At 39.1% G+C, this 24,499-nt stretch overlaps 1 non-coding gene across 1 annotated transcript; it reads right to left on the bottom strand.

Moving 5' to 3' along the window:
- Positions 1–7,676: 7,676 nt before the first annotated feature.
- On the bottom strand, positions 7,677–7,748 carry Trnae-uuc (transfer RNA glutamic acid (anticodon UUC)). The gene has a single exon. It is a non-coding gene; the product is annotated as a tRNA-Glu (tRNA).
- Between the last annotated feature and the right edge of the window lie 16,751 nt (positions 7,749–24,499).

Consider the following 24,499-nt stretch of genomic DNA (forward strand, 5'->3'; position numbering starts at 1 on the left):
ACAACAGTGGTAGGATATAACACACAGAAAATAGTGGTAGGATATAACACATACAACAGTGGTAAGATTGACAATAGTGGTAGGACATAACGGGATAATGCACAGATGGGGTAGTGACATAGTACACGAAGACAATATAGGAAGGCTATATTATGTAAGTGATGGTAGTAGCGTAGTTATCAGATTTTAGATATACCAGACACCTATTTTACCAGAGGTGCGTTACATGACATAATGAGTTCAGTAAATGTGTATTTTAAGCCAGAATTTTGGTGATGCAGGACGTGCCTTAGCAAGCTAACGATATTAATTACTTCAACATAAACGGTTATCTACAATGAATGCTGATGTTAATTGTTAATTTTTGTTGTGTAAAATATCTATATATGTATTGTTGTTTTAAATGTGAATAAAACAGGCAAAAGCAAAACCTTAAGTGTTTGTGATCTTATAAGAGAGCCACAATTCTCATTGTGTGTCCTTGTTAACAACCGTTAGTTTATTGATGGTACCCGGGCTGAAAACACGCAGTTCATGGACGGCGCAAGGGTTGACTACCCAAAGTTTATTGAAGGTACCGATTTAAACGTGCCCGCTCTGCAGTCAGATCTTACGAGACGGTGTCTGATGGTTGGCATCCTACAGTTCATTGAAGGTACCGATTTAAACGTGCCCGCTCTGCAGTCAGATCTTACGAGACGGTGTCTGATGGTTGGCATCCTACAGTTCATTGAAGGTACCGATTTAAACGTGCCCGCTCTGCAGTCAGATCTTACGAGACGGTGTCTGATGGTTGGCAGCCTACAGTTTATTGAAGGTACCGATTTAAACGTGCCCGGTCGGCAGTCCGGTCTTACGAGACGGTGTCTGATGGTTGGCAGCACAAAGTTTATTGAAGGTACCGATCTAAACGTGTCCAGTCGGCAGTCAGATCTTATGAGACGGTGTCCGATGGTTGGCTACACTTTAATCTCGACCAGACATGTCATGCCTGAAGTGTTACCTATTTGTAGGTACCATAATTAACTACATACTTCTCACACACTCCGACGCCATTTTCACCTGAAAGTACTTTAAAAATCTTCCAGTATATTGAGGACTATTTTGTGTGAAATGTTTAACTGCTCACTAAAATCCGTTTGTCATGATTTTTCGAGATATCACAGTTTACAATAGAATGTTTTCGTGAGACGTTGAAAAATCCTACATGTCTATTTAAACTACTGCCGGGAAATGCGGATCTAGTTTGGAAAACCCTATGACCAACGGACAATACTTGTAGATGAAACACACGTTAGAATCAGCACAAATTTTCCATTAAAAAGTACAGATACCTTACACTGATATGAACTATGTAATATGTCACGTAGAAAATTAAGGTTAACATGGCAATAATCACGTGATATTGCCAATCATAAGCCAGAGTAGACTTACTATTAACGCCTGGCTATACAGACAGCTGATAATATTTACATAATAAAGTACAGAAGCATTAAGTACCATGTACATAGATAAGTGTTAAATATTATCGAACGCAAATTGTATGTTTAACAACATCAGATTTGGGACAATTCAAATCGCTCTTCGTCCATCGTCCATTCGTTGTTAAACAATATCCTTATCGCTATATCTGGATGGTACATTCTCAAATTCCATATGTAGTGTTGCGATGGTCTCTAATTGTGCATAGTCCATTTTGAGACATAAAATGGTTGGCAGGAGGTGATTTTGGCATTTGAGATAGTTTGCTAACTGTGATATCGATTTTCCTGGAGAAGTACTGAGTGGTTCATTCTCTGAAAGTCCATTGCCAATTTCGGAATGGATATGAAAAACGAAATAAAAAACGGAAAGTAGCCGTCTTGCTTTTGGAAAGTCAAAATCTGTTATTGTTATTTCTGATGAAATGCTGGATAAATCTCGAATTTCATCAGAATAATATTCCCTGCGTGCCTAGATGTGCATTTCCATTTGGATAAATCGTTCTAAAACCCCAATATAAGCTCCCTTTAGTGCCTACAAGAACATAATTATTATGGGACCTAACAGAAAAACAAAATTTCTAGCAGGCCGTCATTTTGGCAAAGAGCAAAATGTTAGATTTTTTCTTGAGAAGTACTGGGTGCACCTTAGAGTCCGTACTCGTGCTTTCTATTATTTGGTACCGATTAAAAATCGGGATTAGTTAGAGGCGGTCATCTTGGATTTTGACTATAAGAGTATCGCAATTTTTAAGGACTAGATGATCTTTCTCAAACCTCCTATATAGGTCCCTCTTAATCCCATGTGCCCTTTAATTCCGGGAATGATCAGCAAGATTGCCGGCAAACAACAATATAAAATTTTGACCAAAATCGGAGTCGTACCTGTATAATGATAATAACCTGCAAGACATTCCGAACGTGAGAGCGCTTTCGACTGGCGCGGTTTTCATACAAGAAAACTCGGCCAATATCATATTTGCCGACTTCGTGAAATTTTATCAATATTGGCCTATTTTGGCCCATCCTCGATACTCCAAGGGTTATAATCATTTTCGCACTCTGCACTCCTGGGGCATGTCATGGCAAATTTCAAGGCACAAGTGAATTCCATTGGCTTGATGTGGAAAAAACTGACTAATCACAGGCTGATACGCTCCTTTTGAAGATGACAAAGGAGTGACACCAAACATCAATATACCGTTATGCGACTCGAGAATCGTTTGATGTACATCAAAGGATTAAACTAGTCGTGATAATATTTCCTTCCTGGTACATTGTGATCACCAGCAGCTGTCTATAAATTCATTGTGACAACAATGTTGAAAAATAACGGTTAAATCACATTAAAAATGTCGTTGAAACGATGTCAAAGTTTAACATAGAAATGATGCTGAATTTCTTAGTGTTGTTCTGATGTTAAGTTTAACGTTACAAATTACACAGCTATTTAGCTAGTAGAACAGAAGTTCTTATAACACAACCAGTAGAAAATTAGAGTGTGACGTTTCGATGACTACACGGTTACCTTCATCTTATAGCACAACAAGTAGAAGATTAGAATGTGACGTTTCGATGACTACACGGTTACCTTCATCTTAAAACACAACCAGTAGAAGATTAGAGTGTGACGTTTCGATGACTACACGGTCACCTTCATATTATTACACAACCAGTGGAAGATTAGAATGTGACGTTTCGATGACTACACGGTTACCTTCATCTTAAAACACAACCAGTAGAAGATTAGAGTGTGACAGTTCGATGACTACACGGTCACCTTCATATTATTACACAACCAGTGGAAGATTAGAATGTGACGTTTCGATGACTACACGGTCACCTTCATCATATAACAACCAGTAGAAGATCAGAGTGTGACGTTTCGATGACTACACGGTCACCTTCATCATATAACACAGCCAATAGGAGATAAGAGTGTGACGTTTCGATGACTTCACGGTCACCTTCATCAGACAAATGACCAGTGTGGAGCTTACTAACACCGATGTGAGTACTATACGAGATGGTACTTTTTCGGCTTCACTATAATCCTATGTACACTTAGGTCAAAAATAGTGTGACGAGATGGTAAACAGATCATAGACCAAACCATACACCAAATGGTAACAATGTACTGTAGTCAATTCGGTTATGCTTTGTTTGACACTCGGCCATGGATGTGTGAGAGCGTGTCACACGTGTATGCATCATGTATGTTATCACGATGATTAGATTCACGCCTGAATATTAAGTATAAAATTATTATCATTGTTAACAGACTCCGACAGGAAGTCAAGGATATAGTTATAGAGCCTCGTGTTTAGAGGTGACATGATCGTCACTGCCATGTTGGTCCCATCTGTTCTCAACATCATCACGGGAATTAAAACGGCATCGTAAACCACTTCCATTTATAATGACGTCTGTTAAACAACACATCCCTTGTGTTGCATCTAACAGTGTTTAGTTCAATCACACACTAGCGACTTCCGCCTCTAATAATTATAATTGTATCTAATTATCTTCGACGAAAATAGTAACCGCACATGTAAGTTATAAATAGTAACCGCACATGTAAGTTATAAATAGTAACCGCACATGTAAGTTATAAATAGTAACGATAGCATTGATTTTGACCCTTACAAACAGAAACACCAACTTGTTCAAACTATTATGATACTTCACCAACATGTGAAGTTTGATCCAAATCTGTTGAGAAATGAAGTCGCTAGATTGATGAGAATGATTTTCTATAAATAGTAACGATGACCTTAACGTTGACCCTGCCATGAAACACAAACTTCTTCAGAGTGTTAAGATATTTGACCAATGTATGGAGCTTGATCAAAATCTTGAAATGAAGTCGCTGGATTGATAACGAAAAGTAAACATACGTACGCCCTCTGCAGTCGCCGCGAGGGGAAGGTAACTCTGGACTTTTCCAGCGAACGAGTCTTGATCAGTACTTCCAGGTGTGTTATATTTTTCTGAAATCTCTATTGAGTGTGAAGAAAAATGTTAATAACTCTATGGTTTATTTCGAACTTGGTCGGTTTCCTTTTTAAATGCAGCATTGAGGTTTTATTATTAGATATTGAATGAAAATTTTGAAGACTGATAATTTGAGGGCATGGTTTAATCAATCATTACAGCTAAATACATTAGCCAAATTGTAAGGCAAATTGGGTTTTTCATTTAAAACAAGAGTTTTATAGCTTGTGTATTGGTGGTGTATGGTTGGCACAGCTGTTACCAAATAAAGATGTTAATCATTGCATGATATTTTTATTCAGGAATGAAGAAATGGTTTTGATTATTCATCAAAGTGTATTATATATAAACATATTGTGGATCAGTTTGCTACACAATCCTTTCTCAACAAGCCACTAACTTTAAAGATAAAAATGAGTATTTCTAAGCATAGATTGAATACGCACACCTTAAACGTTGAGACTGGAAGATATCATGACTTTCATTTAACTCAAACATTGTTCACGCTGTGTGACAAAAACGAAGTTGAGGATGAAACTCATTTTATACCATTATGTCCAGCATATTCAGAAATACGATCATTATATATCAAAACCATATTTTTATCGTCAACCATCTGTTTTGAAATTGATTCAACTGTTTTCTAGCAATAATGTAAAACTTTTTATAATTTTGGTAGGTAGCTAATTCTCGCTACTGCCAAGAGAAAGATATTATTGCATACATGAATAATTAAATACATGTTTCATTGTTTAGATGTAATATGTATGTAAAACTAATACATGGCTGTATACTGATTTACTTACATTTTTCATAAAGTGATGAGGACAATCAACGTACATTAATTTCTTTATTGGTACATTTCATGGCCCGCTTGCTGTTGAGGTTGCTTGTTATCAATTTTTATGATGACTATCACGATCGCGTATATTCCTATACGTTTTTTCCGTATTTTATGTTGTTATGTGTCGTGTTTTGTGTCGTACTTTGACGCGTATGGAGTTCCGTAGCGAGGACAGGTGAGTTAACACTGGGGACGCACGAGCAGGAGCCATGACAGTGCTCTACCTGGCCGTGTCGCTGAGTAAATAATTTATGGCGATGCGCATTATACAGGCACAGATTTAATACAGACTGTGGTAAGTGTTGGTTTATAGTACTTGTTGTCTTATTTTCTTTCTAATTTGGATTATTATTTTACTTTGGAATTTAGTCAAGCGTTATCAATCGTGCGGTCCAATCATGCGTATCGAAAAGTGTTTATGATTTTGTATTTGTTTGTAATAGTTTTGTATAAGTTACTTCAATCGTACTTCCAAATACACACATACATCAAAGGTTATAATAGGTGTTTGGAAGGTATTTAGGTTATTTTATGTGTTATACTAACTTTATATAATATTGGTGCTAATGGAAATTTATTGTACGGAAGCCCATAGGGAGCATTATTTACAACTTGTAAGATATAGCTATTGCGCGGACCGGCACTTTTCAGAGCTACAAGCTTGTGAACTGTAGCTTTATATACTTGACTTCATTTACTAGTATCATATTTATGTTATTACAAACTGGTTTTCATATATTTTGACAATGTTTACTTCGAGATAGGGTAATTACATAATTCTACGTTATGTTCTATACTTCTGTGTGAATGTTGATGACTATCTATTGAGCGTGTTTGTGTTTTCAACAGCACTTATTGCGGGCCTGATGATGCAGAGCTCAGAACTGAGTCATTATACTGGACAAGTTATCGTGCACAACTTATGAAGATGTGACATACCAAGAGGGCAGCTGCGGTGCCAGTGGATGCACTATGTCATTGATGGACCACTACATTGTGGTATGATACTCACTTGCAACACGCAAGTTTGGTCTTTGAGCCTGAGGTTTTGGCTATGCAGACAGACCTGGAAAGGTCCTCAAACTTTTGTGTAAAGAACTTTGTTGCGTGTTTTCATCGGATAATTGTTGTCGACGCTCTTGGACCGGTGCACGTTGGATGGGGCCCGTGTAGAAAGACTTTATCTAGTGAGAAAGTTGGGTGAAAGCTGTGTGTGTGTGTAGTATTCCTGTTTTTTTTTTTTTTTTTTGTAATTATATATCGTGTCTTTGCATAATTTTGGTGTATATAAACGTAAGCTTTGTTGAACTTAATGCCGTTGTGTCTTCTGTTCCCAGTAAGAGACTTCTCAGCTACTCCCACGTTACAAAATTGGTGGCAGCGGTGGGATAGCCACGTTGTCTCTTTTGGGATTAGAACACCAGTAGCGTTACTTGATGATGCAGGATGTTATGACGTAGTAGGTTCTGTCTTATTCGTGGTTTTTGTACACACGTATATATACTGTCTTTATACGATGGCTAATGGTGTCCGCCATCTTGCATACTGTTTTGTTATAATATTAATGTGTGTAATATGAAATCTTATATGCCCTTGAATACAGAATAAAGTGAATTGAAAATGAGGGAAACGATCGTTTACCTGAGTAACTGCCAAATAATGAGAGCACATTTCCAGTGGAGTATCCATAAAAAAGAAGAAAGAAAAAAAAAGAAAACAGACATGGACGTACCTTCTGACCTGGTGAGTCTATCTTGAAACAAACGTTTTGAGGGTTTTGTTTGTGCATTGAGTTTACTGGCAGCGTAACTTTCAATATTCATTAATTAAAACCACGTTTGATTTCTAGCTGACATGATCCCCGTAAGTTTTTACGTACTTAGATTATGCTAAGCATTTTTTGGTGGTTCAGACGCTATGGCAAACGATATGTAAAGTGATATACATGGAAACTTTTCTTTGTAAAGATGATCGTGATTTTAATGCAGATGTTTCTAGCTTCTGTCAAATGTCGAAAGGCATTAAAAACAAAAGTAGCTCTAGAATTCAGCCACGAAAATCTACTGTTTCCTTTCCATTGTTGTTTTGTTTACAAGTGTTTGAAGATCACCATTTGATAAACTCCACCCTTCACTGACAAAGGTGAAAAGTCGGTATACAGCTATGTGTATATTTCAATTGGTTTTATCATTTTTATCAATACGCGCAGTGTTGATGTCCTTCTGTTGTTGATAGACTCGATCAACGAGTATCTTAAATCATCACGATCAATATATCCTGTGGTTTTTCACATTTTAACATTTATCTTCAGAATCTGTTGTCAGAATATGATAAAAGAAAAAATTAAAAAAAAAATGTTCCGATGCCGGGAATTGAACCCGGGCCGTCTGGGTGAAAACCAGAAATCCTAACCACTAGACCACATCGGACGTTGCTAAATGCTGCGTTCAGGTTGTTCTTAAAGCAAAAGAGGCATGGCTATAACAATGTACGGGTATACTGTTACAGCAAACAGTTATATACCGTCATATGAAAGATAAATCGTTTACAATACAAAGCAATTTGATTTCGTAATTAGACAATGGTAATGAGTCTCCCAATCATTACCATTTTCAGTAGGTATACATACTATTGACCCGAGTGTATGTTAATACCTGTACTTGTCATATACGGTTACCTGAAGAACACTTCCTAAATACTTACCTATTTAAATCGCCGTTTACAGAATTTTTGTACCATTCATAACAGACTATTGTATACTAACGTAAAGTCTGGTGGATCATAAGTATATACCCACTAAAACACGTATTGTCAAAAAGGGTGCACGTGTGTTAAAATTGTCCAATCTCAAGACTATCGTAATAGCACCGCAAATACGTTGTAAACAGTCTGAAAATGCCACAGTATTTAGGTAATATATTATCATGTTAATTGAATATGTCAAACCTCCCTACCCCCATCCTCACCCATCTCCACCCCACGCGACCATTACACCATAACCGTTCACATTACTTCTCACTATCGACACATACATCTTGATTAGAGGGTTTTATGACCGTAACAGTGGCTGCTGCCAGCGGATATTACTAAAGATGGCTGCAGAGTTGATCGATTGAACCTGTGCACTCCAGAAACCTGCATTCAAATATGAATCTTACTGCCTGTTTACCCGTGCACCCTAGAGGTGTGCCGTATGTGTTAACTCAACCGTACAGCCTTAACCACGCTGTACATTTACCTTTTAACTGTTTACAGCGTGCTGGACGGAATGTTCATACCCTGTATGTATCAAGCCCGGGGGTCGGGTACCTGTCGGGTGTGGTGAGGGGCTTTGTACTATGAGAAATTGACGGAGCATTTACAGTTTTAGTATGAGTGACACAATCGTAAGTATAATGAGTTGAAAGTTCGGCCAGTTATGGTGTGGTATGTTGAGTGTTGTTGGTCAGCGAACTAGAGCATGACGGGAATACCATTTCAAATACGCCGGTAAGCCTTTTGACGGGTTTAAAGCATCAACAATGTTCCCATATTAAAATATATATATATATATTGATAACAGAGAGTAATTGACGGTCGGTCAAACTCTAAAATATTTCTAGATAGACCGCTTACATTGTATCTACACAACTGTATTTTGCGTGATTCAGAGTTACACAATTATAACAAAACAAAGGCAGCATGTCAATGCACTTTGTATAACACAACAACGGCAGTCGATCGATGTCGGTCCACGTCTGTGTAATCACCAGCTATAAATGTACATGTGTGTTAATCGGGATGTCGTTAGTCGCACGAGAACTGACCAGTGGAACGATGTAGGTCGCCGAGGTCAATGTTCTTGAATGAGGGGAACATGAGGGGAACATGAGGGATACATGTGCAACTTTACAAATCGGAAACGGAAGACATTATCACCTATGTATACTTATGTAGTACACACGTGCTAATACAGCGCGAGCACGTGCGTTACCGTTTGCGCAGAGTTTTGCGAGCACGCGCGTTCACGTTTCCAGTGCTGTATCAGCACGAACCCGTAAATGTACGTACATTGTCGCGATGTCCCTACTAATAATTGCGATATTGTTATTGGTGCTGTGTACACATGGGTGTTGCACATATACACATTCGTTCTCGAAACTAAGTGGACATCAGCGTCATCATTATGGTGTTGACATGTATAAAACAGTTCTCGGCTCTAGCTGAGCTAACACGTATAAAACAGTTCTCAGTTCTAACTGCGCTAACACATGTAAAACAGTTCTCAGTTCTAGCTGAGCTAACACGTGTAAAACAGTTCCCGGATCTAGCTGTAGTAACACGTGTAAAACAGTTCCCGGTTCTAGCTGAGCTAACACGTGTAAAACAGTTCCCGGTTCTAGCTGAGCTAACACGTGTAAAACAGTTCCCGGTTCTAGCTGAGTTAACACGTGTAAAACAATTCCCGGTTCTAGCTGAGTTAACACGTGTAAAACAGTTCCCGGTTCTAGCTGTAGTAACACGTGTAAAACAGTTCCCGGTTCTAGCTGAGCTAACACGTGTAAAACAGTTCCCGGACCTAGCTGAGCTAACACGTGTAAAACAGTTCCCGGTTCTAGCTGAGCTAACACGTGTAAAACAGTTCCCGGTTCTAGCTGAGCTAACACGTGTGAAACAGTTCCTGATTCTGGCTGAGCTAACACGTGTAAAACAGTTCTCGGTTCTAGCTGAGTTAACACGTGTAAAACAATTCCCGGTTCTAGCTGAGTTAACACGTGTAAAACAGTTCCCGGTTCTAGCTGAGTTAACACGTGTAAAACAGTTCCCGGTTCTAGCTGAGTTAACACGTGTAAAACAGTTCCCGGTTCTACCTGAGTTAACACGTGTTAAACAGTTCCTGGTTCTAGCTGAGCTAACACGTGTAAAACAGTTCCCGGTTCTAGCTGAGTTAGCACGTGTAAAACATTTCCCGGTTCTAGCTGAGCTAACACGTATAAAACAGTTCTCGGTTCTAGCTGTGGTAACATGTGTAAAACAGTTCGCGGTTCTAGCTGAGCTAACACGTGTAAAACAGTTCTCGGTTCTAGCTGTGCTAACACGTGTAAAACAGTTCTCGGTTCTAGCTGTGCTAACACGTGTGAAACAGTTCCTGGTTCTAGCTGAGCTAACACGTGTAAAACAGTTCCCGGACCTAGCTGAGCTAACACGTGTAAAACAGTTCCCGGTTCTAGCTGAGTTAACATGTGTAAAACAGTTCCCGGTTCTAGCTGAGTTAACACGTGTAAAACAGTTCCCGGTTCTAGCTGAGTTAACACGTGTAAAACAGTTCCCGGTTCTAGCTGAGCTAACACGTGTAAAACAGGTCCCGGTTCTAGCTGAGTTAGCACGTGTAAAACAGTTCCCGGTTCTAGCTGAGTTAACACGTGTTAAACAGTTCTTGGTTCTAGCTGAGCTAACACGTGTAAAACAGTTCCCGGACCTAGCTGAGCTAACACGTGTAAAACAGTTCCCGGTTCTAGCTGAGTTAACATGTGTAAAACAGTTCCCGGTTCTAGCTGAGTTAACACGTGTAAAACAGTTCCCGGTTCTAGCTGAGTTAACACGTGTAAAACAGTTCCCGGTTCTAGCTGAGCTAACACGTGTAAAACAGTTCCCGGTTCTAGCTGAGTTAGCACGTGTAAAACAGTTCCCGGTTCTAGCTGAGTTAACACGTGTAAAACAGTTCCCGGTTCTAGCTGAGTTAACACGTGTTAAACAGTTCCTGGTTCTAGCTGAGCTAACACGTGTAAAACAGTTCCCGGTTCTAGCTGAGTTAGCACGTGTAAAACATTTCCCGGTTCTAGCTGAGCTAACACGTATAAAACAGTTCTCGGTTCTAGCTGTGGTAACATGTGTAAAACAGTTCGCGGTTCTAGCTGAGCTAACACGTGTGAAACAGTTCCTGATTCTGGCTGAGCTAACACGTGTAAAACAGTTCTCGGTTCTAGCTGTGGTAACATGTGTAAAACAGTTCGCGGTTCTAGCTGAGCTAACACGTGTAAAACAGTTCGCGGTTCTAGCTGTGGTAACACGTGTAAAACAGTTCTCGGTTCTAGCTGTGCTAACACGTGTGAAACAGTTCCTGATTCTAGCTGAGCTAACACGTGTAAAACAGTTCCCGGACCTAGCTGAGCTAACACGTGTAAAACAGTTCCCGGACCTAGCTGAGCTAACGCGTATAAAACAGTTCCCGGATCTAGCTGAGTTAACACGTGTGAAACAGTTCCCGGACCTAGCTGAGCTAACACGTGTAAAACAGTTCCCGGACCTAGCTGGGCTAACACGTATAAAACAGTTCCCGGATCTAGCTGAGCTAACACGTGTAAAACAGTTCCCGGCTCTAGCTGTGGTAACACGTTTCTATGATAATTCTCTTGTTTTCCAAATAGCGTTCATGCCTACACCATGTGATGCTAGCAACAGTGATTGGCGTGCTTTCATCCCGACTGAATTAATAAGATGATAAAAATGTCAGTAACAACTGTATTTACCATTGTTGGTTTTCAACAGATTATATTTGAAAGTTCTCTACATACCATGATGTGGTTTCAACAGTACATGTATTGAGTTGGAATGGTGGGTGGGATATATATTTTGTTGTATGTGCGTGTGCGAATGCGTGCGTTCGTGCGTGTGCGCGCGCGTGTGTGTGTGTGGAGGTGCTATTGTCCAATACATATCCTTTACCGGTCTCATATTTCTCTATATTTATCTGTAAAATGTCATATAATGTTCCACTCTATCGTGTAGGAGGACCGGTATGATGATCTTGAACTGTTCCGCCGATCACCGGTTCCTGACGACATCTCCAAAGATTATCATGACGTCACGACGCCCGAATCACCTAAGGAATTTCTCAACTCTGTGGACAAGGGGATCTACATCATCAAAACCCCAGAACAGAATAGCGTTCCGAAAAATCACGTTACACCTGATCTAGATGCTATTTCAAAGGTTTGTCTTATATGATGTGACGACATCAATCAAACTAGAGTGGACATTTTTAGCACATTTAACAGAGTATGTCAAACATCTCGTTTATGACTATTTATAAACAAATTCGATTAATTTGTGATGTCTTTCTATGAAATACGGAACATGTTGAAACAACAACACAAAAACAAAAAAAACACGAGTTATCTCCCATGTACCTACATTTTATTTACTCAACACGATCGATCGAATTATACGAATAGATTTAAATACGATCAACGCATAAAACTTAATTAATTGCTTAATAACAATAGAACCAATAGATTACTTGAAAAGTAGGTAGCAGCGAGCGCACCGAGCGTTTTATGACATTGTGGAAATTCAAGGTGGTTAGAATACATTATACACAACAAATCCCACTAACTTCCTATGAGATTAGCTGTGTACAGCTGGTTTTCTGGAACTTTTTTACAAAGCAAACCTCCGATCTATCGACTAGATACAAAATAATTCTAATCTACAAAATATCCCTTCAAATTTTCACAAGAGAATAAAAACACAAACTGAAAAAAAACATCAAACAATTTGAGTAATCGTAACGTCAAAAAAATCAAAAAACAAATGAAAAGCAGATATAATGTCTTAAACGTGACACATACTTCAACAGGAACGGTACGGAACAAACCTTACACTAAGTACTGACCGAGTATGGAAGAGTTAAAATTATTAGACAACCCAGTTCATATAAAGAATTATAACCACTAGTGTCTGTAAGGATCATCAAGTAGGTCATGTGTCAAATCAGTAACTATTGATTATCGACAGATATTTCTAGCTAGAGGGAAAATACTAAATATTCTCCAAGACTCGAGAAATGCATCTGTTTGTATGATAGTGACGACAATGTTCTCGTTTCCTATACATTCTACATATTATCTGTAACATTCAATCTCTGAATGCATGTTACTGATAACTTCCATTTACAATTAAAGGTTTGTAATATCTCTTAGGCCACTACAAAATCTGATAGTAAATCAGACAGGAAGAGAAGTCGGACGACAATCGCCGGAAGTGACCATACCCAGGTGTACGGAGAGGATGAAAACGAGGAGCGTGGGAACTGGACGGGGCGTTTTGACTTCCTGTTGACTATGCTGGGGTATTCTGTAGGGCTCGGCAACATCTGGCGCTTCCCCTACCTCTGCTACAAAAATGGCGGCGGGGCTTTCCTTATCCCTTACGTCATCATGTTGTTGGTGGTGGGAATTCCCCTTTTCTATTTAGAGACCTGTATCGGACAGTTTTCTAGCTGTGGACCACTCACCTGCTGGGGATTTTCCCCACTCTTTCAAGGTAAATATTAAAGAAAGGTTCGGAAAAAGATACGTACGAATAATTTTCAAAACCCATTGCATAACAACTTACTATGTAAACGGCGTGAATCGAATACTTCCGGTTGCAGGACTTGGTGTCGCTATGGTAATCATTTCCGGAATTGTGACCCTTTACTACAACATGATCGTTTCCTGGGCCATCCTTTACTTTTTTGCCTCATTTACGAGTTCCCTTCCTTGGAGTAACTGCGAAAACCCCTGGAATTCACAAGGTATGATGTGAAATGTAACTGACTACTTCGTGATGTGATTAATCAATTTGATTTTGATAATAATCCCAGCATTGAATTGCGTAGCTTTAAGCTTTAAATTGTATTCGCTCAAATTTCGTGGACTATGAAGGAAAAAAACTTGGCGTGATTTTTTTAATATGAATTTAATAGATATTGAAACGATTATAAATTTGCCTTTAGAATGGCGTAAAAATTATACATATAAACATGTATCATAAACATATATATTGCCTATTGGATGAAAACATAACCGACAGATTGCAGCCTTAAGCTACCTAAAGTGAACTGTACTGTGGCCGAGGGGGTTAAGTACAGTAACGGTACGTGTTACAACAAGGAAACGTTTGTGGGGCTCTGGAACACTACTTACTTCACCAACGCCACGGGCCGTCAGAGAATTACACCCTCAGAAGAGTACTGGAAGTAAGTTTACTGACGTCATATCGACGTAACACGCCATGTGGTTAGAGAAATACGATTTCAATGAATCATGACAAAGTGTAATTAACGTATTGTAGTGACATAACACCGCTGGTTTTCTCTAAAATAAATGTTAGTCACAACATAATGACGTAACGTCAATTGCCTTTCAAATGAATATAATTTACGAAATGATGACGTAACGTCACTGTATCAGACTTTGAGATCACCCGGAGTGTCCGTGACATACATATAACAATCCTTGAGTAGTCTCTATCGTAACACAGTTTTTGTAAGGACATGTTTACTGACAGTTATAAGGATTCTGTGTTGTTACCCCGTGGAAGGTATTTATTTACCTTTTATTAAACCATAATTTAATCCTGAAATTTATTGCTAGACCTACACATGGTTATCCCTGCGTTTGCTTTTATATCTAGCAGCATTGCCTGAAAAACATAACTTAATGTCATCCAACCACGTAAGACCTTAAGTTGTTTCTTGTTTCAGTAACTACGTTCTCGGCATCAGTTCTGGTATCGACGACATGGGGCCTCCCCGGTGGCAGTTGACATTGTCCCTATTCGGGGCCTGGTTACTGTGTTTCCTATGCTTAATCAAAGGCATTAAAACCACGGGCAAGGTACGACAGCAGAGACAATAAACAATTCTTCTTGAAATATGTTGTTTTAAACACAATATGTGTGTTGCGAATCAGAAGAGAGATTAGTCCTTATTCCTCACCGCCCTCTTCCATACAAATATTTTCTGTAAAACATTAACTACCACACATCTCGTCTACCTCACCGCCCTCTTCCATACAAATATTTTCTGTGGAACATTAACCACCACACATCTCGTCTACCTCACCGCCCTCTTCCATACAAATATTTTCTGTGGAACATTAACCACCACACATCTTCTCTCACACAGGTCGTCTACCTCACCGCCCTCTCCCATACAAATATTTTCTGTGGAACATTAACCAACACACATCTTCTCTCACACAGGTCGTCTACTTCACCGCCCTCTTCCCATACGTGGTCCTCATCATCCTGTTCGTCCGAGGAGTGACCCTACCAAACGCATCGGAGGGCATTTATTTTTACATCGTCCCAAAGTTTGAGAAACTTCTAGACGCCAAGGTAAGCGGTGTTCCGGTTCCTTTATTAGACAGCTATGGTCTCAATCGAGACGTACATTGTAGTTGGCTGTTTCTCTGAAGTAAATATTTACTTGCAAGGTGCCAGGTTATAACGTAAATGTAATTGGTCGAAAACGAAAGCAAGATCTTAATTATAAAGCAAAATAAGAGATTTTAGAATTTTCATTGGCGTTAAACAGACCTGTTTTTTCTGGCCAACTTTTGTGAATGAGATATCAAGTTGCTACTTACACGAGATTACATCTAACCTTACTCGTTTTTTGTGAAAACTGTTGTCGCTACACCCATAAACTGCCTCTACGACTTCCATAATGACCACGCTGGCTTAATTTGTTCAGTTATATCGATTCCATCCATCCATAATGGTACAGACTTGTAGTCATAGGCTAATTTAACAACGCACTGATTTTAGTGAAAATCCCGTGTTGTATTAAATCTGGATTAAAATTTTAACATGGATTTGAAGTTGCTACTTCTTGGAGCAAACGAACGCGACAAGCACGTATACTTCCTTAATAAACTACATGTAGCTTTTTTCCTATCATCTACTTTCTCCTCTTGTAATGGTACACTACACATATTCTCAACACAGAATTACGTCTTATTGAATGCAAGTTGTAAAGCAAAAGACCTATTTAATTTGTGATTATTGACACGAATCCTAAGAATTATTCAGGGGCTAGGTCAAATAAAAAATGTTGACGAGAGTCTCTCATAGGCAAAGAGGAGAAGAACTATTGTAAAATACTACTTATCAATAACTTCTCTGTATTGTCACAATACATATGATTCCATGAAGCCATGCAGTCTCCATTGTAATAACTGGAATGTCTAGCCAATCCTGTGGACGTGTCGTTATAAGGCCGTCCATGTAATGGTTGTAACACTGACGGGGAGGTGCTGATGTGTGATAAATCTCTAATGTAATTCTATAATGATATACTTTTCTAAAACAGGGTATATAACCGTACATCTGGACAAAGATATAGGAATTGTTGCAGTGTCAGTCAGTGACTGGTCAAACCATCTGTAACAACTATGTACTGATTATGTGAAATATGATTCTAACAATGTTTGCCTATATCTATTGTGGCTAGGTGTGGCGAGACGGTGCCGTACAGGTGTTTTACTCACTCGGGCCTGGATGGGGAGGTCTGATCGCTCTGGCTAGCTATAACCGATTCCATAACAACATATTGTGGTGAGTCTTCACAATATTTACTAACGTAATTCTTGGTATGAAGGTGTCACAACATTTACTGACGAAATGCTTTGTATGGAGGTGTCACGACATTTACTGACGAAATGCTTTGTATGGAGGTGTCACGACATTTACTGACGAAATGCTTGGTATGAAGGTGTCACGACATTTACTAACGAAATGCTTAGTATGGAGGTGTCACGACATTTACTGACGAAATGCGTGGTGTGGAGGTGTCACGACATTTACTGACGAAATGCTTGGTATGGAGGTGTCACAACATTTACTAACGAAATGCTTTGTATGGCGGTGTCACGATATTTACTAACGAAATGCTTGGTATGGAGGTGTCACGACATTTACTAACGAAATGCTTGGTATGGAGGTGTCACGACATTTACTGACGAAATGCTTTGTGTGGAGGTGTCACGACATTTACTGACGAAATGCTTGGTATGGAGGTGTCACGACATTTACTAACGAAATGCTTAGTATGGAGGTGTCACGACATTTACTGACGAAATGCGTGGTGTGGAGGTGTCACGACATTTACTGACGAAATGCTTGGTGTGGAGGTGTCACGACATTTACTGACGAAATGCTTGGTGTGGAGGTGTCACGATATTTACTAACGAAATGCTTGCTATGGAGGTGTCACAATATTGTTGTTTATTCAAAATGTTCTCTCTTTTTCACCAAACAACCTTCGTGTTACAGGGACGCCATCATCGTATCGCTAGGAGATGGATTGACGAGTATATTTGGCGGATTTGTTGTTTTCTCCTACCTTGGATACATGGCGGGTCAGCTAGGTGTTGGCGTTCAGGATGTAGCCAGAAGTGGTAGGTACTTCTGGTCGATTCATCACTTACTCCACGACACATGCTTATTGCGACATCCACTTAGTTTAAAACTGAACATGTTTTAAAACATCCTAGTTATAGGAAAACAAGCTTAACACTGATGTTAAACCATGACTATATAGTGCTATGGAGCAAGGATAAGTGATTTTTTCCTCTATAATCAAATATACGTGTCTTTATTCTACAGAGAATCATACACTATCATCATATTCTTGTTTGCACTTTTCAGGGAAAGGGCCATTTTATCTTATTTCCGCAAGAAAATTGATTTGTTGACAAGGAAATTTATATTGTAAATAAAATATTTTGGGAATAAGTCCAATATTATGATTTAGATATATAAGGCATTATGCTTGACAGTGTTGTGATGATGATAGATATAAGGAATTAGGCTGGACAGTGTTGTGATGATAGATATAAGGAATTAGGCTGGACAGTGTTATGATGATGATAGGTATAAGGAATTAGGCTGGACAGTGTTGTGATGATAGATATAAGGAATTAGGCTGGACAGTGTTATGATGATGATAGGTATAAGGAATTAGGCTGGACAGTGTTGTGATGATAGGTGTAAGGAATTAGGCTGGACAGTGTTGTGATCCTGGTAGATATAAGGAATTAGGCTGGACAGTGTTATGATGATGATAGATATAAGGAATTAGGCTGGACAGTGTTGTGATCCTGGTAGATATAAGGAATTCAGCTGGACATTGTTGTGATAATGATAGATATAAGGAATTAGGCTGGACAGTGTTGTGATCCTGGTAGATATAAGGAATTAGGCTGGACAGTGTCGTGATCCTGTTAGATATAAGGAATTAGGCTGGACAGTGTTATGATCCTGGTAGATATAAGGAATTAGGCTGGACAGTGTTATGATGATGATAGGTATAAGGAATTAGGCTGGACAGTGTTGTGATAATAGGTATAAGGAATTAGGCTGGACAATGTTGTGATCCTGGTAGATATAAGGAATTAGGCTGGACAGTGTTGTGATGAGGATAGATATAAGGAATTAGGCTGGACAATGTTGTGATGATAGGTATAAGGAATTAGGCTGGACAGTGTTGTGATCCTGGTAGATATAAGGAATTAGGCTGGACAGTGTTGTGATGATAGATATAAGGAATTAGGCTGGACAGTGTTGTGATGATAGATATAAGGAATTAGGCTGGACAGTGTTGTGATGATAGATATAAGGAATTAGGCTGGACAGTGTTATGATCCTGGTAGATATAAGGAATTAGGTTGGACAGTGTTGTGATGATAGATATAAGGAATTAGGCTGGACAGTGTTATGATGATGATAGGTATAAGGAATTAGGCTGGACAGTGTTAATAGGTATAAGGAATTAGGCTGGACAGTATTGTGATAATAGGTATAAGGAATTAGGCTGGACAGTGTTGTGTTCCTGGTAGATATAAGGAATTAGGCTGGACAGTGTTGTGATGATAGATATAAGGAATTAGGCTGGACAGTGTTGTGATGATAGATATAAGGAATTAGGCTGGACAGTGTTATGATGCTGTGATAAGGAATAGGACAGTGTTGTATAAGGAATTAGGCTGGACAGTGTAGATATAAGGAATTAGGCTGATCCTGGATAGATATAAGGAATTAGGCTGGACAGTGTTATGATGATGATAGGTATAAGGAATTAGGCTGGACAGTGTTGTGATGATAGATATAAGGAATTAGGCTGGACAGTGTTATGATGATGATGATAGATATAAGGAATAAGGCTAGACAGTGTTATGATCCTGGTAGATATAAGGAATTAGGCTGGACAGTGTTGTGATCCTGGTAGATATAAGGAATTAGGCTGGATGATGATAGATATGGATAGGTATAAGGAATTAGGCTGGACAGTGTTGTGATGATAGATATAAGGAATTAGGCTGGACAGTATTGTGATAATAGGTATAAGGAATTAGGCTGGACAGTGTTGTGATCCTGGTAGATATAAGGAATTAGGCTGGACAGTGTTGTGATGATAGATATAAGGAATTAGGCTGGACAGTGTTATGATGATGATGATGATAGATATAAGGAATTAGGCTGGACAGTGTTGTGATCCTGGTAGATATAAGGAATTAGGCTGGACAGTGTTGTGATGATAGATATAAGGAATTAGGCTGGACAATGTTGTGATGATAATAAATATAAGGAATTAGGCTGGACAGTGTTATGGGTCCTGGTAGATATAAGGAATTAGGCTGGACAATGTTGTAATGATGATAAATATAAGGAATTAGGCTGGACAATGTTGTGATGATGATAGATATAAGGAATTAGGCTGGACAGTGTTGTGATGATAGATATAAGGAATTAGGCTGGACAGTGTTGTGATGATAGATATAAGGAATTAGGCTGGACAATGTTATGATGATAGATATAAGGAATTAGGCTGGACAATGTTATGATGATGATAGATATAAGGAATTAGGCTGGACAGTGTTGTGATGATAGATATAAGGAATTAGGCTGGACATGTTGTGATGTGATAGATATAAGGATGATGATAGATATAAGGAATTAGGCTGGACAGTGTTGATGATGATAGATATAAGGAATTAGGCTGGACAATGTTGTGATGATAGATATAAGGAATTAGGCTGGACATGATGATAGATATAAGGAATTATGATGATAGATATAAGGAATTAGGCTGGACAATGTTATGATGATGATAGATATAAGGAATTAGGCTGGACAGTGTTGTGATGATGATAAATATAAGGAATTAGGCTGGACAGTGTTGTGATGATAGATATAAGGAATTAGGCTGGACAATGTTATGATGATAGATATAAGGAATTAGGCTGGACAATGTTATGATGATGATAGATATAAGGAATTAGGCTGGACAGTGTTGTGATGATAGATATAAGGAATTAGGCTGGACAGTGTTGTGATGATAGATATAAGGAATTAGGCTGGACAGTGTTGTGATGATGATAGATATAAGGAATTAGGCTGGACAGTGTTGTGATGATAGATATAAGGAATTAGGCTGGACAGTGTTGTGATGATAGATATAAGGAATTAGGCTGGACAATGTTGTGATGATGATAGATATAAGGAATTAGGCTGGACAATGTTGTGATGATGATAGATATAAGGAATTAGGCTGGACAATGTTGTGATGATGACAGATATAAGGAATTAGGCTGGACAGTGTTGTGATGATAGATATAAGGAATTAGGCTGGACAATGTTGTGATGATGACAGACATAAGGAATTAGGCTGGACAGTGTTGTAATGATGACAGATATAAGGAATTATTTACTCTGACCTAACACTAACATTTAACATTATTACCTGTTGGATTTTACATTACTTGTGATATATTTAGGTGCGGGATTAGCCTTCGTGGTGTACCCAGAAGCGGTGAACAATTTACCCCCAGCGACGCTGTGGTCACTTTTGTTCTTCTTCATGCTGATTACTCTCGGACTGGACAGTGAGGTATGGGTCACTTAGAGTCTTTATTCTGTAATTCCCTTAGGTTCCCCCCTGTGGAAACGGAAACAATAATGTTTTAGCACATTGTGCATGTTTTAGACATTCAGAGTGTTTCGCAGTTCTGTTTCCTAATGACATGAATGTATTTAAAAGTGGAAAGCCGTCAACATTACTGATGTTTTATGGTCCTCAAATAGCCCCGAGATCGGAAAGTTTGATATAGCAACTTGCGTTGTCATAGTTACCTGACTTACAAACTTTCTCCGTTATTCTTTACTTGAAGTGCAGAAATAAGCTTGGCTTCCACCTTTCAGATGTACGTTAATGAGAATCACACTAATGCACGTATAAAAAGTTTGGGAATCGTACAGAAAATAAACCATATTTCAGCATTCCTTCGTCGTCCTCATTTAGATGTCACATGGTATTGCAGATTGTCGCAATTATATCACACAGTGTAGGGATTTCCTACCGACAACCACGTGTGCCTTGTAAACAGAAGTTGGAATATTGTTAGATGTCACGTGATATCGTAGACTGTCGCAATTATATCACAGTGTAGGGATTTCCCTCCTGACGACCACGTGTGCCTTGTAAACAGAAGTTGAAATATCATAACAGAAGTGATTCCGAAAGTAGAATCCTTAATACCCCTTAAAACTAGGGGGAAGTATTATCAAAAGAAAGACTTGCATGAGAGACTTCTGAAAAAAATGGAGATAAGACCAGATGTTCCGGAAGATATGCGTCTTCTGCTTCATCATCGATACCTGCATCACGCTAACTGCATAACGTCCGTAGATAGAGCACAGCCAATGTTCATCGTACGTCTGAATCGGGTAGGGGGGCTTCACTTTCATGCCCCACCAACCAGCCTATTGTTTTCTTCGTTTCCTGCAGGAGCTGACTTTTAACGATCCTTCAGGCAATCTCTTACTCCACCATCAATTATTTGCATGGTTCATGTTTGTGAGGAAATAGTTTCGAGTCTAGTTGACAGTTATTATGAACTTAAGATTTCTAGGTTATCTGTAGACTTTAAGTGTAGCATAAATGAAGAGTTTATAATAAGGTCGAAATTTTATTTACAAAAAAAAAAAAAAAAAAAATACGATTCCCTATTTTGATTTTTACAATTTAGAATAGTTTCAATACAACCTTTGCCTTCATAGAGGCCCAAGTTTTTTTCAGAACTTGGTTAAAAATAAAAGGAGTAAGTAAAAAATGAGAACACGCTTTATTATTTCTCAGCTGTAGACTTTGAGACAGGTCAGATTGGTACTGGATAGTGTCAGTGTTGCTTTGAAAGTCTTTTTTAAAAGGCAGCAATTGAAAATTTGCACAAACATTGATCTTTATGACCTCAATTATTTATACCATCACTGTCATTACACACGATACCAGAGGCCGACCAAGTCGCTTGGTTCATTTATGTTAATGTTAACGTTATGTCCACAGTTTGCTCTGCTGGAGAAAGTGTGTGTTGTACTTTACCGTTATGTCCACAGTTTGCTATGCTGGAGAAAGTGTGTGTTGTACTTTACCGTTATGTCCACCGTTTGCTATGCTGGAGACAGTGTGTGTTGTACTTTACCGTTATGTCCACAGTTTCCTATGCTGGAGACAGTGTGTGTTGTACTTTATCGTTATGTCCACAGTTTGCTATGCTGGAGACAGTGTGTGTTGTACTTTACCGTTATGTCCACAGTTTGCTATGCTGGAGACAGTGTGTGTTGTACTTTATCGTTATGTCCACAGTTTGCTATGCTGGAGACAGTGTGTGTTGTACTTTACCGTTATGTCCACAGTTTGCTATGCTGGAGACAGTGTGTGTTGTACTTTACCGTTATGTCCACAGTTTGCTATGCTAGAGACAGTGTGTGTTGTACTTTACCGTTATGTCCACAGTTTGCTATGCTGGAGACAGTGTGTGTTGTACTTTACCGTTATGTCCACAGTTTGCTATGCTGGAGACAGTGTGTGTTGTACTTTACCGTTATGTCCACAGTTTGCTATGCCGGAGACAGTGTGTGTTGTACTTTACCGTTATGTCCACAGTTTGCTATGCTGGAGACAGTGTGTGTTGTACTTTACCGTTATGTCCACAGTTTGCTATGCTGGAGACAGTGTGTGTTGTACTTTACCGTTATGTCCACAGTTTGCTATGCTGGAGACGGTGTGTGTTGTACTTTACCGTTATGTCCACAGTTTGCTATGCCGGAGACAGTGTGTGTTGTACTTTACCGTTATGTCCACAGTTTGCTATGCCGGAGAAAGTGTGTGTTGTACTTTACCGTTATGTCCACAGTTTGCTATGCTGGAGACGGTGTGTGTTGTACTTTACCGTTATGTCCACAGTTTGCTATGCTGGAGACGGTGTGTGTTGTACTTTATCGTTATGTCCACAGTTTGCTATGCTGGAGACAGTGTGTGTTGTACTTTACCGTTATGTCCACAGTTTGCTATGCCGGAGACAGTGTGTGTTGTACTTAATCGTTATGTCCACAGTTTGCTATGCTGGAGACAGTGTGTGTTGTACTTTACCGTTATGTCCACAGTTTGCTATGCTAGAGACAGTGTGTGTTGTACTTTATCGTTATGTCCACAGTTTGCTATGCTGGAGACAGTGTGTGTTGTACTTTATCGTTATGTCCGCAGTTTGCTATGCTGGAGACAGTGTGTGTTGTACTTTACCGTTATGTCCACAGTTTGCTATGCTGGAGACAGTGTGTGTTGTACTTTACCGTTATGTCCACAGTTTGCTATGCTGGAGACAGTGCTGACAGGCTTCACAGATTACTTCCCATCACTCCGACCAAAAAAGTCGTTTGTGATCCTGGCTGTGTGTATTGTGTGTTTCCTGTTGGGCTTACCTATCACTACTTCTGTAAGTATATCGTTCCCTACCCGTCATACCCGGATTTCCCATTTCAAATCTCGAGGAAACAATGAAATCTTCTTACAAATTGTAAATGTCACGTGTCGAAATTGATAAGATAAATGATGAAAGATTGACTGTATATTGCATTACTTTACATTTCATTTGATATATATGTTTTGAGGTCAGGAAGATTGGTCTGACCGGGACTCCGACAAGGAAGATGTCGGAGAAATTTATAAATATCTTACATGAACCGGGAAGTCGGAAACTTGTTAACGTTGTGTCTAGCTCATTACAAAAGCATTAGCATTTTTTACGGCTAAGTTGTATTTCAAATATCGACATTTGAAGACTATGCCGCATCACAGTTAAGGTTTATGACATAAGACTTGGCGTTGGTAGCTAAAGCATGGGAGGGGTTCAGTGTTTGATAAACTCTTAACAAGACATGACAACCAGGAAGTAATATAATGAATGTCTGACAACCAGGAAGTCATATACTTTATATATGTACATATATATATATATTCCCTATATCCCTGATATATGTAGTGTAAAATGACTTACACGCGCCGTGACTATCACCTGCACGTGCTTCGGCACGT

This window comes from Ylistrum balloti, unplaced genomic scaffold (assembly GCF_031769215.1).
Source record: "Ylistrum balloti isolate Yb309-2 unplaced genomic scaffold, AGI_CSIRO_Ybal_v1 Utg371104, whole genome shotgun sequence".
NCBI lineage: Eukaryota > Metazoa > Mollusca > Bivalvia > Pectinida > Pectinidae > Ylistrum > Ylistrum balloti.